Source organism: Pan troglodytes, chromosome 9 (genome assembly GCF_028858775.2).
Source record: "Pan troglodytes isolate AG18354 chromosome 9, NHGRI_mPanTro3-v2.0_pri, whole genome shotgun sequence".
NCBI lineage: Eukaryota > Metazoa > Chordata > Mammalia > Primates > Hominidae > Pan > Pan troglodytes.
The window spans coordinates 108,656,515-108,668,437 of record NC_072407.2 but is presented as its reverse complement, the minus strand read 5'-3'; the positions used below and the strand labels follow the sequence as shown (position 1 = coordinate 108,668,437).

The 11,923-nt window shown below is 37.2% G+C and overlaps 1 long non-coding RNA gene across 3 annotated transcripts in view; it reads right to left on the bottom strand.

Moving 5' to 3' along the window:
• LOC107967205 (uncharacterized) overlaps window positions 1–11,923 on the bottom strand; it is a 609,392-nt gene that overhangs the window by 112,103 nt on the left and 485,366 nt on the right. The gene's annotated exons all lie outside the window — the stretch shown is intronic.

Here is an 11,923-nt window from a genome sequence, read left to right as displayed (position 1 = left end):
TGCAGCTGCTGACACAATATTTGACAAAGCCAATTTTGAATTTTTTTAACATGAAGTATCTCTTTAGTCCTCTTGCAAAACCAAAGAGCACACATTATAATTACTGTAGTGCTATGTACCCCAAATATATATGACAAAGAAAAGGCATAACTCAGCTGTCTTCTGACTAGCCAGTTGCTTTCTTGAAAGGACAGAGAAAAGGATTCATATTACTATCATAGTTAAATGTCATTTGAATGCCCGCTGAGTGACTTTCAAGAGCATAACCATCAACTAGATGAGATGCAGCACATATCTAAAAAGAGGACCATTTTATTCTGATGTTCCTATACTCCAGCAGTCTATGTATGCAGAATCGAGTTATCTTCATTATTTAATGGCCCTCTCCTCTATAACCATTTAGTCTCAACCATACAAATTTCCATCTATTTCTAGAAGTTCCTAAAGGAGTCTTCATCCTGTGTTCACAAAACAGGGCTGTTCTCATCTTCTGCCCTTGTCTTCTTGTTATCTGCTGCTCAGAAGCCATGCTACTCCTGAGAACCACTTCCCTGACCATAAGAGAATTGACACTGAGTAGGTAAAAAAGAAGAAACACTTATTGAATAGTTCTTAAATGATAATCACGGTAAAAGTGCATTTATGAACAATTTTCTCAATTACATCTTAATCCTATAAAAACCTGCTTTCTTCATTTTAGAGGTAAGAAAATTTAAGCAGAGAGAGAGAGAGACTAAGAAGTTGTCTATGGCATAGCCAAGGTGGTTGCTACTTAACACGTGATGAGGCCTTTTGTTAACAGTTTGAACTTTCAGGAACTTAACTACAAGGCAAACTGCAGTTAAGTGATATTGTGCTCAGGAAAACTAGAAATGGTTTTGGCAAAGGACTAGCAGTTTTTGACACAATTGCCCTTCTGCATGCCAAATACTGATTTGCACACTTTCCTGAACAAGTAGAATGCCTTCAGGTCCCTCTGCAAAGAAGACAATATAAAGTATCTCAAGTCCAGATGTGCTGGGTGATATGCAGTCATCTCCATCATCACCTGGTCACTTAGGAACCAAAACACAAATGTCTGCTTTATCCCTCTCTACCCAGACTCCCACATAAATATATGTGTGTGTGCATAGTCATATAGATAGATGAGTGAAAGGCAGACATCTCTTCTAAAGTTTTTACTCCTGCCTTATTTCTTTGTCCCTTAATTTAATGGCAGCTACTTTGATGTCACACAGAACTGGAAGGAAGGTTTTGGAGGGAAAGTAGCACTCTTTGTCTGATCTTTGCTACGGGGCAGACTCCCTTTGGTAAAATGAGAAGTCTTAATGAGTTACTTGCTGTTGCTCAGTCCTTATCAGTCTTGTCTCCTTTTTTTGAAGGACAGAAGTCACTGGCATTCTTCAGTTTCTGCCTACAAACCACCCAGGTTTGTCCAAAACCTTCTTGTAAAACAAGAAGCCAACACTTACTGATATTCTGGTTCCCCTCAACCACTCTCCTATAAATGTAGACACTCAGAGCACTTGATCTGCCTTCCAAGTTATCCAAGATCAGCATACTTACTAAGTGTTTTGCTACCACCTAGCTCTTTTTGATCTCAGAAACTCCCACCTTGGTTCTCAGCCAGTGCCACAGAATTTAGGCTTCTGTTTTAGGAGCACTCATCTTCAAGGCTTCATATTCTGCATATTACTTAGGCTAGGTTAAACAATCCAAACAGATAAAGACCTCTTGCAATAAATGTGTATTTCCCACTAATACATCCGGCCAAAAGGGTACCAGATTGGAGTAAAGCTGCTTCATGCTATTTAGAGGCCCAGGCTGACAGGGATTCTACCTGTTAAGATTTCATAGGCCAGGTCCAGGCGCGGTGGCTCACGCCTGTAATCCCAGCACTTTGGGAGGCCGAGGCAGGTGGATCACGAGGTCAGGAGATTGAAACCATCCTGGCTAACACGGTGAAGCCCCGAATCTACTAAAAATACAAAAAATTAGCCTGGCCTGGTGGCAGGCACCTGTAGTCCCAGCTACTCAGGAGGCTGAGGCAGGAGAATGGCGTGAACCCGGGAGGCGGAGCTTGCAGTGAGCCGAGATCACGCCACTGCACTCCAGCCTGGGTGACAGAGCGAGACTCCGTCTTAAAAAAAAAAAAAAAAAAAAAAAAAAGATTTCATAGGCCAGGCCTGGTAACAGCACAGATCACTTTTACTCACATTCCTACCTCTAGAACCAGTCACACAACCAAATCAAACTGCAAAAAAGATGGAAAATGCACTCCAGTTGCATACCAGTGTTAAAGAAAAATCTTTCAAACACTTGTTAAAGATAAGGCAGACTATTTGTGGGATACTGCAATGGGGTTTTGCAGTAGGGGAGAGACATTGGGCTCAACTCTTAACTCCATCAAGGACCAGTGGGGATTTATAGCCAACAAGCAGGGTGGGGGTCAATGGAGGGATGGAAAATTACCAAAAGAAAACATCAAAGCTAGGGAAATTCTGGCTAAACATCTGACAGGATTCTTGCTGATGAGAGGTCAGCATGATTAGATATTGAGAGTGGAATATGAGGAATTTGATCAAATATTGAGAGATATCAAGGGTTGAGCCATTTCCTCTAAGCTAACGCAGCAGGATTAATGCTAAAACTGGCTAAGCAGGACAAGGTTGGGGCCTAATCACACAGGGGGCCGAGAGGACCCTGACTCAGATTTGGTGAGGAGGGAGTCATTGTCACCAGAAAGAAGAGTAAGGATTTTGGTGGACAGCTATTTCTGCCACAATTGTATTTTTTGAGATTATTTATTATCTTATTCTCAGGAAAATGAAACTATCTCAGAATTAAAGCTATGTCTTTCTATTCAAAACAGAGCTCAGATCATTCAAAATCATAATTATAATATCAGCTATGAGATTGTCTTGGTTCTCTAATTCCCATGGATAGAGATGTTCTAACCAAATGATGATTAGTATCTGCAAACAAATCCCCCAAATAAAACATTGACTAGACCACAGATCCCACAAGGTTCTCAGTTTTCTCTTGAGTGAGCTATACTACTCAGGAAGGGACTTCAATGAAAAGTGTAGTCATCACCATGATCAAATAAGATGGAAGGTAACATAAATTCCTTAGGACAAAGCCTCCCCACCACTATTTCCTCTCAAGCACTAAGTTAAAAGGGCCTAATGATCCGGTTGAATAGAACTGTTGGCATATGCAAAGTGCATATGCCATTAGAATTACAGTGAGCAGAACAAGGGAAGTAAGTAACTCTTTTCCACCCCAGTACTGGATAGATTACATACAGTTCTGGGTTTTCAGCATTAGACTTCAAACCTAGGACATTTTCCATTATGGGGAGGCAATACCTGAACGATTTCAATTTTTCAAAATACAAAAGTTATATAGAAGCACATTACCAGATTTTGACCTGAATGTCTGCCTTTTAGTTCAAAGTTATGACTACAGAAACAAAAGAAGCAAGCACGTGGTGTTATAATTTAAGTGTGTGATATTAGCAATTACACAGACCTGGAATCAATCTCAGCTATGCAATTTATTTTATTTTTATTTATTCATTTATTTTTTTTTTATTTATGTAAATTTAGGGGGTAAAGTGCAATTTTGTTACATGGATATATTGTGTAGAATTGAAGTCTGAGTTTGTATTTTCTATTTATTTGTTTACTTAATTTTTGAGATGGAGTCTCATTCTTGTTGCCCAGGCTGAAGTTCAATGGTGCAATCTTGGCTGTATCCAAGATTAGACCAATTACATCTTCTTCCAAAGGCTAAATGTGCAATATTAGCTATGTTTAAATTATAATCCCAAGATTTATTTATCCGCCTCCTGGGTTCAAGTGATTCTCCTGCCTCAGCCTCCTGAGTAGCTGGGATTACAGGCCTGTGCTGCCATGCCCAGCTAATTTTTCTATTTTTAGTAGAAATGGGGTTTCAACATGTTTGCCAGGCTGGTCTCTAACTCCTGACCTCAGGTGATCCACCTGCCTCGGCCTCCCAAAGTGCTGGGATTACAGACATGAGCCACTGTGCCTGGCCAGTCTGGGTTTTTAGTGTATCCATTACCAAAATAATGTACGTTGTATTCATTAAGTAATTTCTCCTCATTCACCACCCCCCCCACCAACTCTCCCTATTTCTGAATCTCCAACGCCCATCAGTCCACACTGTGGGTCTATGTGTACGTATTATTTAGCTCCCACTTATAAGTGAGGGCAGTAGTTGTCTTTCTGTTTCTGAGTTGTTTCACTTAGGATAATGGCTTCTGGTTCCATTTACATAGCTGCAAAAGACACAATTTTATTTTTTATACCTAAATAGGATTCCATTATGTGTATTTATATGTATGTGTGTGTGTATATATATATATATATATCACATTTTCTTTATCCAATCATCCATTGATGGACACACAGGTTGATTCCATGTTGGGAATAGTGTTGTGATAAACAGATAAGTACAGGTATCTTTTTGATATAATAATTTCTTTCACTTTGGATATATACCCAGTAGTAGGACTGCTGGATCAAATGGTAGTTCTATTTTTTGTTCTTTGAGAAATCTCCATACTGTTTTTCATAGAGGTTGTATTAATTTACATTCTGTATTAGTCCATTCTCATGTTGCTAATACCCAAGACTAGGTAATTTATAAAGGAGAGAGATTTAATGAACTCAAAGTTCCACATGGCTGGGGAGGCCTCACAATCATGGCGAAAGATGAAGAAAGAATAAAGGGGACTTCTTACATGTCGGGAGGGCAAGAGAGCTTGTGCAGGGGAACTGCCATTTACAAAACCATCAGATCTACCACAAAAACAGTATGGGAGAACCACCCCCATGATTCAATTATCTCTACCTGGCCCTGCCCTTGACACATGGGGATTATTACAATTCAAGGTGAAATTCGGGCGGGGACACAGTCAAACCATATTACATTCCCACTAACATTCCTTTTCCTCCACATCCTCTCCATCTGTTATTTTTGGCTTTTTGATAATGGCCATTCTGACTGGTGTAAGCTGATATCCCGTTGTGGTTTTAACTTGGAGTTATCTGATGACTGGTGATGTTGAGCATTTTTTCATATGCTTGTTGGCTATTTGTATGTCATCTTTTAAGAAGTGTCTATTCATGCCCTTTGCCCACTTACTAATGGGATTATTTGGGGAGTTTTTTGTTAAGTTGAGTTCCTTATATATTATGGATATTTGTCCCCTGTATGATGCACAGTTTGCAAAAATTTTCTCTCATTCTGCAGGTTTTCTGTTTACTCTGTTGATTATTTCCTTTGCTGTGCAGAAGTTTTTTAGTTTATCTAAGTCCCATTTGTCTATTTTTATTTTTGTTTCTTGTGCTTTTGAGGTCTTAACAATGAATTTTTTGCCACGACCAACGTCCAGAAGAGTTTTCCCTAGGTTTTCTTCTAGTACTTTTTAAAAAATAATTTTAGGTCTCACATTTAAGTCTTTAACCCACCTTGAGTTGATTTCTGTGTACAGTGAGAGATAGGAGTCCAGTTTTATTCTTCTGCATACAACAATCCAATATTCCCAGCACTTATTGAAAACGATGTCATTTCCCCAGTGTATGTTCTTGTCAGTTGTGTCAAAGATCAGTTGACTGTGGGTATTTTGCTTTATTTCTGGGTTCTGTATTCTGTTCCAGCTATGGAATTTATTAGCTAGGAAATGACAAGAAAATATTCCTACTAAATTAGATAATTGTACTTCAGTCAGTCTAGATTTCCAATAAAATTGGAAAACTTTTTTCCCATTCCTCTAATAAACCCCATGGGAAGACTGGCATGAGTGTCTTTTTTAAGACAAGATAAGGCTCTTTGAGACATTGTTAATTTCCTTATTTTAGCATGCAACTTAGCTGATCTTCTCAATTTGAAGAAGGGAATTGCTTACATTTTAAAATGTTCTTTGATGCTGGATCTGTGACTAATAAGCTTTTGTCTCTCAATGCAGAATGCCTGAGGGGCTGACTAAAAATCATATGCTCTACTTTTAAATTACATACAAATAGGAGGGAATATGTTGATTTTATGTGACTTCCACACAGAACTTTTTTGACAGCATTAGTGATTCAGATGGCCTTAGTCTCAGGAGTTGTCATTAAGTTTGTTGTTGTTGTAACAAAGAGCTAACTATCCAAGATTAGACCAATTACATCTTCTTCCAAAAGCTAAATTTCCAATATTAGCTATCTTTAAATTATAATCTCAAGATTTATTTATATGGTGTCCTCTGTGTAACAAAATAAGTATCGATTAGTAGGACGTTACGAAGAGAACATTCATCAGAATATAGTTGCAGCTCAATATTTCTACTTTCTCGATCTTATCGGTTTTGGGATCGATCTCTTAATCAAATGCATATTTGATTTAAATATTTTGTATTATCCTACATATCATTTCACTATGTTCTTGGCTGTAATCATTAATGCATTTCTGCTAGATAAATGCTGAATGTCTAGATACTCAATTATATTAAATGTACTGCTGGAAAAGGACACCCTCTTCAGTAAATGCTGCTAGGAAAATTGGATATTCATATTCACAAGAATGAAATAAACCCCTATCTCTCATCACATACAAAAATCAACTCAAGATAGGTTACGGAACTAAATGAAAGACCTGAAATTATCGAAAACGTAAGATAAAAGCTTTAGGACATTGGTTAGTAAAATACTTTATGGATAAGACTTAAAAAGCACAGACAACAAAAACAAAAACAAACAAATGGTACTATCTCAAACTAAAAAGCTTCTGCACAGCAAAGGAAATAATCAACAGAGTGAGAAGACAACTTGTAGAATGGGAGAAAATATTTGCAAACTATCCATATGACAAGTATCCATATAACATCCAGAATATGCAAGAAAGTCAAATAACACAAGGGTTCTTTTAAAATTCCATTAAAATATGGGATACGAATAGACACTTTTCAAAAAAAGACATTCAAGTGGCCAAAAAGTATATGAAAAAATTCTCAAGATCACTAATCATCAGGGAAATACAAATTAAAACCACAATGAGATATCACCTTACCCCAAATGCTGGCAAGGATGCAAAGAAAAGGGAGCTCCTATACTTTATTGGTGGAAATGTAAATTATACAGCCATTATGGCAAACAGTATGGAGAGTCCTCAACAAAACTAAAGATAGAACCATATGATCCAGCAGTCCCACTACTGGATATTTATGCAAAGGAAAGGAAATCAATGTTTCAAAGAGATATCTGTATCCCTATGTTAATTGCAGCATTATTCCCAATAGCCTGAATATAAAATCAGCCCAAATGTCCATCAACAGATGAATAAAGAAAATGTTAAATATATACACAAAGGAACACTCTTCAGTCATAAAAAAGAATAAAATCCTGTCATTAGAGGCAACATGGATGAGCCTGGAGGACGTTACATTAAGTGAAGTAAGTCAGACCCAGAAAGATAAATAATGCACGTTCTCACTCATGTGGGATCTACAAAGTTGAGTGCGTGGAAGTAAAGAGCAGAACTGTGGTTATTAGAGCCTGGGAAGAGGAGGAGATGGGAGGACAGGGAGAGGATTTTTAATGGATAAAAAGTTGTAGCTCTACAGTAGAAAAAAGTTCTAGTGCTGTATAGCGTTGTAAGGTGAATATAGTTAGTAATATATTGTATATTTTTAAAAAGCTCGAAGATTTTGAATGTTCCCAACACAAAGAAATGATAATCTTTGAGGTAATAGATATGCTAATTGACACGATAAGATTATTATACATTGTATACATGTATCAAAATATCATTCTGTATCCCATAAACATGTACGATTATTATGTGGCAAAAAAATTAAAAGGAAAAAAATGGGCTACAGAGCGTCCTAGCTAAGTTTAAGAAGTAATTGGATGAATAAGCATGGTTGTTTATGGGCATGATTTGATTAACCTGAAGATATTTATTCATATGCTAAAGGAAAGGAGGAGTTATAGGTGGGCTCTAAGGGGAAAAACAGAAAAATTCAGAAACGAGAATACAGTATTTGCTCCCCAACCTGGCCCCAGGGACTCTTATAGGAAGGAACCCCAAAAGCCAAAGCTGAAAAAGTTGTTCTGCTAAAGACTCACATGCTACCTAGACAACAAGCAGTGTTGTTTCAAAGCCCAGGTGATGAATTTCACAGAGTTTGTGGAAGAGATGTCCTCCCCAAAAGATCTGTTTAAACTTTAGAGAGAGGATTTAAATTCAAAATGTTACTGAGTTTTTAGAGATAAGGTCACACAAAAGCAATCTATCACATAATTAAATGTAAGACATAATACCTGTTTGCTATCATCAAATCCTGAAATTTCTGCCTCAGATAACTTCTTTTCCATCCTCAACCAAAGCATTGTGGTTCTTGCTGTCATGGATATGGCAGATGCAATTGTCTCTTACCCAGACAATGCTTCACTAGCACTGGTCCATGAAACAGCACTTATCTGTAAACACTTTTTTGTTCATAAAAATGAAAAAAAATTATGTGGTGCTAAATCAATTTAATTTGAAAAACAGCTTTTAATTTAGAGGTTGAGTAACAGAAAGCCCAATTTAGCTGTATCGAGAGCCTCGGTTGACAATAGATGTTCATTTTTTAGTTTGTAGGAATACTTGCTCATTGTCCTGACCTACCTAGAGAATGTTTATCCATTCTTCAGTGTGACCACTATTTTCTCTGCCTTTATGGAATTTTTCTTATCTTCTTCCCAACACACTTTAATGCCACTGTGGGACATTAGTATCAGAGGGAGGTTGTCCCAGCCTTAGGAATCTAAAACAGAACAGACCATTATTCATTAACAGCCAATGATGGAAAAGCAAGAGTGTCTTTTAAGATGGGTATACTAGCAAGTAATAGAAAACTGAATGCAATGGACTTTTAAAAAAATAAAGAAAAATTATACGTTCATAGAATTAAAAATTTAGATGTGCTGCATAGATTTTGTGTACCTGTGACTCCATCCTCTCTTTCCTGTCAGTTTGGTCTGCAGACTGGCTCCTCTTGTAAAATAAAATGGCTTTGGTAGTACTTTTCTTCAGTCATTGAAGGAAAAGAAGGCCCTCTCTATTTCTCTGGATTATGTTCTGATGTGAAGCATAAAACAAATTTAAAATAATTGGTTTGACTGGAGGAATGCTGTACCCTCACTAGTGGAAGCTGGATTATAACACACCCCTGAACCCAGCCTGAATTAAAGAGGGAGAAAATTATACTGTTAGTTTATGGCAATAAATAAGCATCCATGTAGCTTTTGATTGGCAGTTATCCAATCGGAAAAGGGTGGAGTGGATTTAGCAGGTTAGCCATAGTTATGCCAAATGTCTCAGGATTATTTAATCTGCCAGTGGGTCACCCAAAATATGCAACACATTTTAAACATATTTAGTACCCGTGTAACCAATTCATTGTAGTAGAGATATTTGCATTTTCAAAGTAGGAATCAACATCAGTGATGAAATAGCGCATAGAAGGTAATATTTTCAGATGAAGGCTAGTTCCTAGTATCCTATAAGTCACATCACGTAGGTAGCCTCCTGCTTTGTATATGCATAAAAGCAATTCTAGGACCAGATAAAAGGTAATGTGAGCTTTAATATCACTGCTAAATCATGCCTCTTTTAAATTATTAACTGTATTGAGGGTAGGGAATTTGGGATAGAATCTACCATGTGGAGAGATATTAAAATCTTAATTTAAACAGATTTTTTAAAGTCTGTCTCTCTGCCTTCTGTCTGCTCCTCATCATTCACCTAGAAGGATTCCTACATGCTCTTACGGAAGGAGGTTCATGATCAATGGTGATACTGAATATGTAGGAACCTATCTGGCCAGAAGACTGATTTTTCTGCTTTGGGACCAAATATAAAGGTGTTTCAATAAGTTAATGCAACTCTGAGTTTATTGGTGCTAATATAAGAAAGTGAGAATTGATTTAAACACCTGATACACACTGAGTAACACATTTAAATGCAGAGCAAGACTTTCAGCCAGTTAAGATGAAAAGGACTCTCCAAATAACTTTTGTTTTTTTTTTTTCTGGTTATGTGCAATTAATCAAGACTCATAGATAAGAATGGCCACCTAATCCACCCACCGCCTCACCTAATCCACCCACCACCTCAGCACAAGATGACTGGAACCACTGTACATAATCGCAATGACCCCACATGCAGTTTTCCAACAGAAGATACCCAACTATCACCAAGCTTCATGGCCAATCCTTGCACATCTTTATATTCAGAAGGGGTTTCTTAAGGCTGAGTTTAACAGTAAATTCTCTTTTAAAGTTTTCCAGGTAAAAAAGGGCTACGGTTATTAGTAAATTTGGACTATGTGTAAGGTCCCATTTTACATTATTTATTTCATTTTGCCCCCATCTTAACATTAGTGTGTGGGTATCTGTTATTATCAGTCAAAAAAGCAAACATTGAGAATTAGCAACTGTTCCAAAATCACCTGGTAGATTACAGAGCTAAACATCAGATTCAGTGTTATTACCTGTATTTCTCCAATATTTACAGAGGAATGCTAAATCTTTCCTTTTGTTAATTTTCTCTGTCTTAAAATCACGTCCAGTTTTCTTCATCTTACATTAAAGAGCCTGAATTGCAACGCTTGAATGGTATGTGTTAATTTTTCATCATCCCTATCCAGGTTCTAACATTCACTAATTTATCAAACATTTATTTACTAAACATAAACTTGTGCCTGGAGCTGTGCTTGGCTCATGGACAATCATGAGTAAAACACATACTTCCTCCCATGAGGGAACTGAATAAATTATAAAGGAGACAAAGTTTAATCAGAATTGCACAATCAAATGTATAAATACAAATTGTGAATGATGTGATGTGGGAACCTTAAGAAGTACTGTGATATGTACAATAGAGATGAAAGGAAAAAATCACTGAGCATGTAGATTTTGAGCTGAGTTCTGATGGGTGAGTGGGAGTTATAAAAACATAGAAGAGAGGCCTCTATCTCCAGCACTGTAAAAGAGGAGAAAGCCTGAAAATGCCCCTCTAAAAAAGAGGTAAAAATGAAAGATGAAATATATAGATTGGCATACAAGAAAGTAAGAGGATGAACTGGAAGCCAAAAAGTCAGAGAAACACTTGAGCTGATGCTTCAGAAGCCCTGTAGTGGTATGAGGAGGGGGAGAAAAAAAGATGACCATTGGTCTCATTAAATAAGAAATTTTAACATCTAACAGACACAAGGTCATAGGCCACAGGGAACCGGAAACACTTGGGAGAAATTCAAAACTTATATGGGGTCAGTAAAAAAGGTGGACTGGGGAGAAAAAAATCCACCCTCTCCTGGACAGCTGCATGGAGGAAGTTTTTCTTTCTCAGTATGACTCAGGTGGGACACAAATAATACTTTCTCCTAAGAATTGATGACCACAGGCCAGAGCTAGGCTATTGAGATTATGCTACTATAAAAAATTTCCCCTGAAATGCTAAAACTCCTTGGGTGCCCAGCAAAAAGGAAATCAAAATATCTCTAGAATGAGATTATTCCAACCCAGAAGAAATAGAATTCCTAAAGATAAAGCACTACCAAACATTAGTTCACAATCTAAAATTTCAAGACATAGAAGCAGAAAAAAAACTTCCACCAAAAATGTACAAACAGAAAATGACAGAAAGGAGAAGAGTTGTTGATCTCAGTAAATGCAAAAGAATTATCTTATAAAAAAGTAGACCTTAAAAGTAACCTGAGGAAAGAAATAGAATTTCCACAGAGGAATAATATTTAGACAAGCAGCATGTTTCTCAGTAACCATAACACAAGTCAGAAAGGAGTTGGTATATTTTTGTGTGCTGAGAGAAAAAGACTACAAATTTAGAATTCACAAGTTAGGGCAAA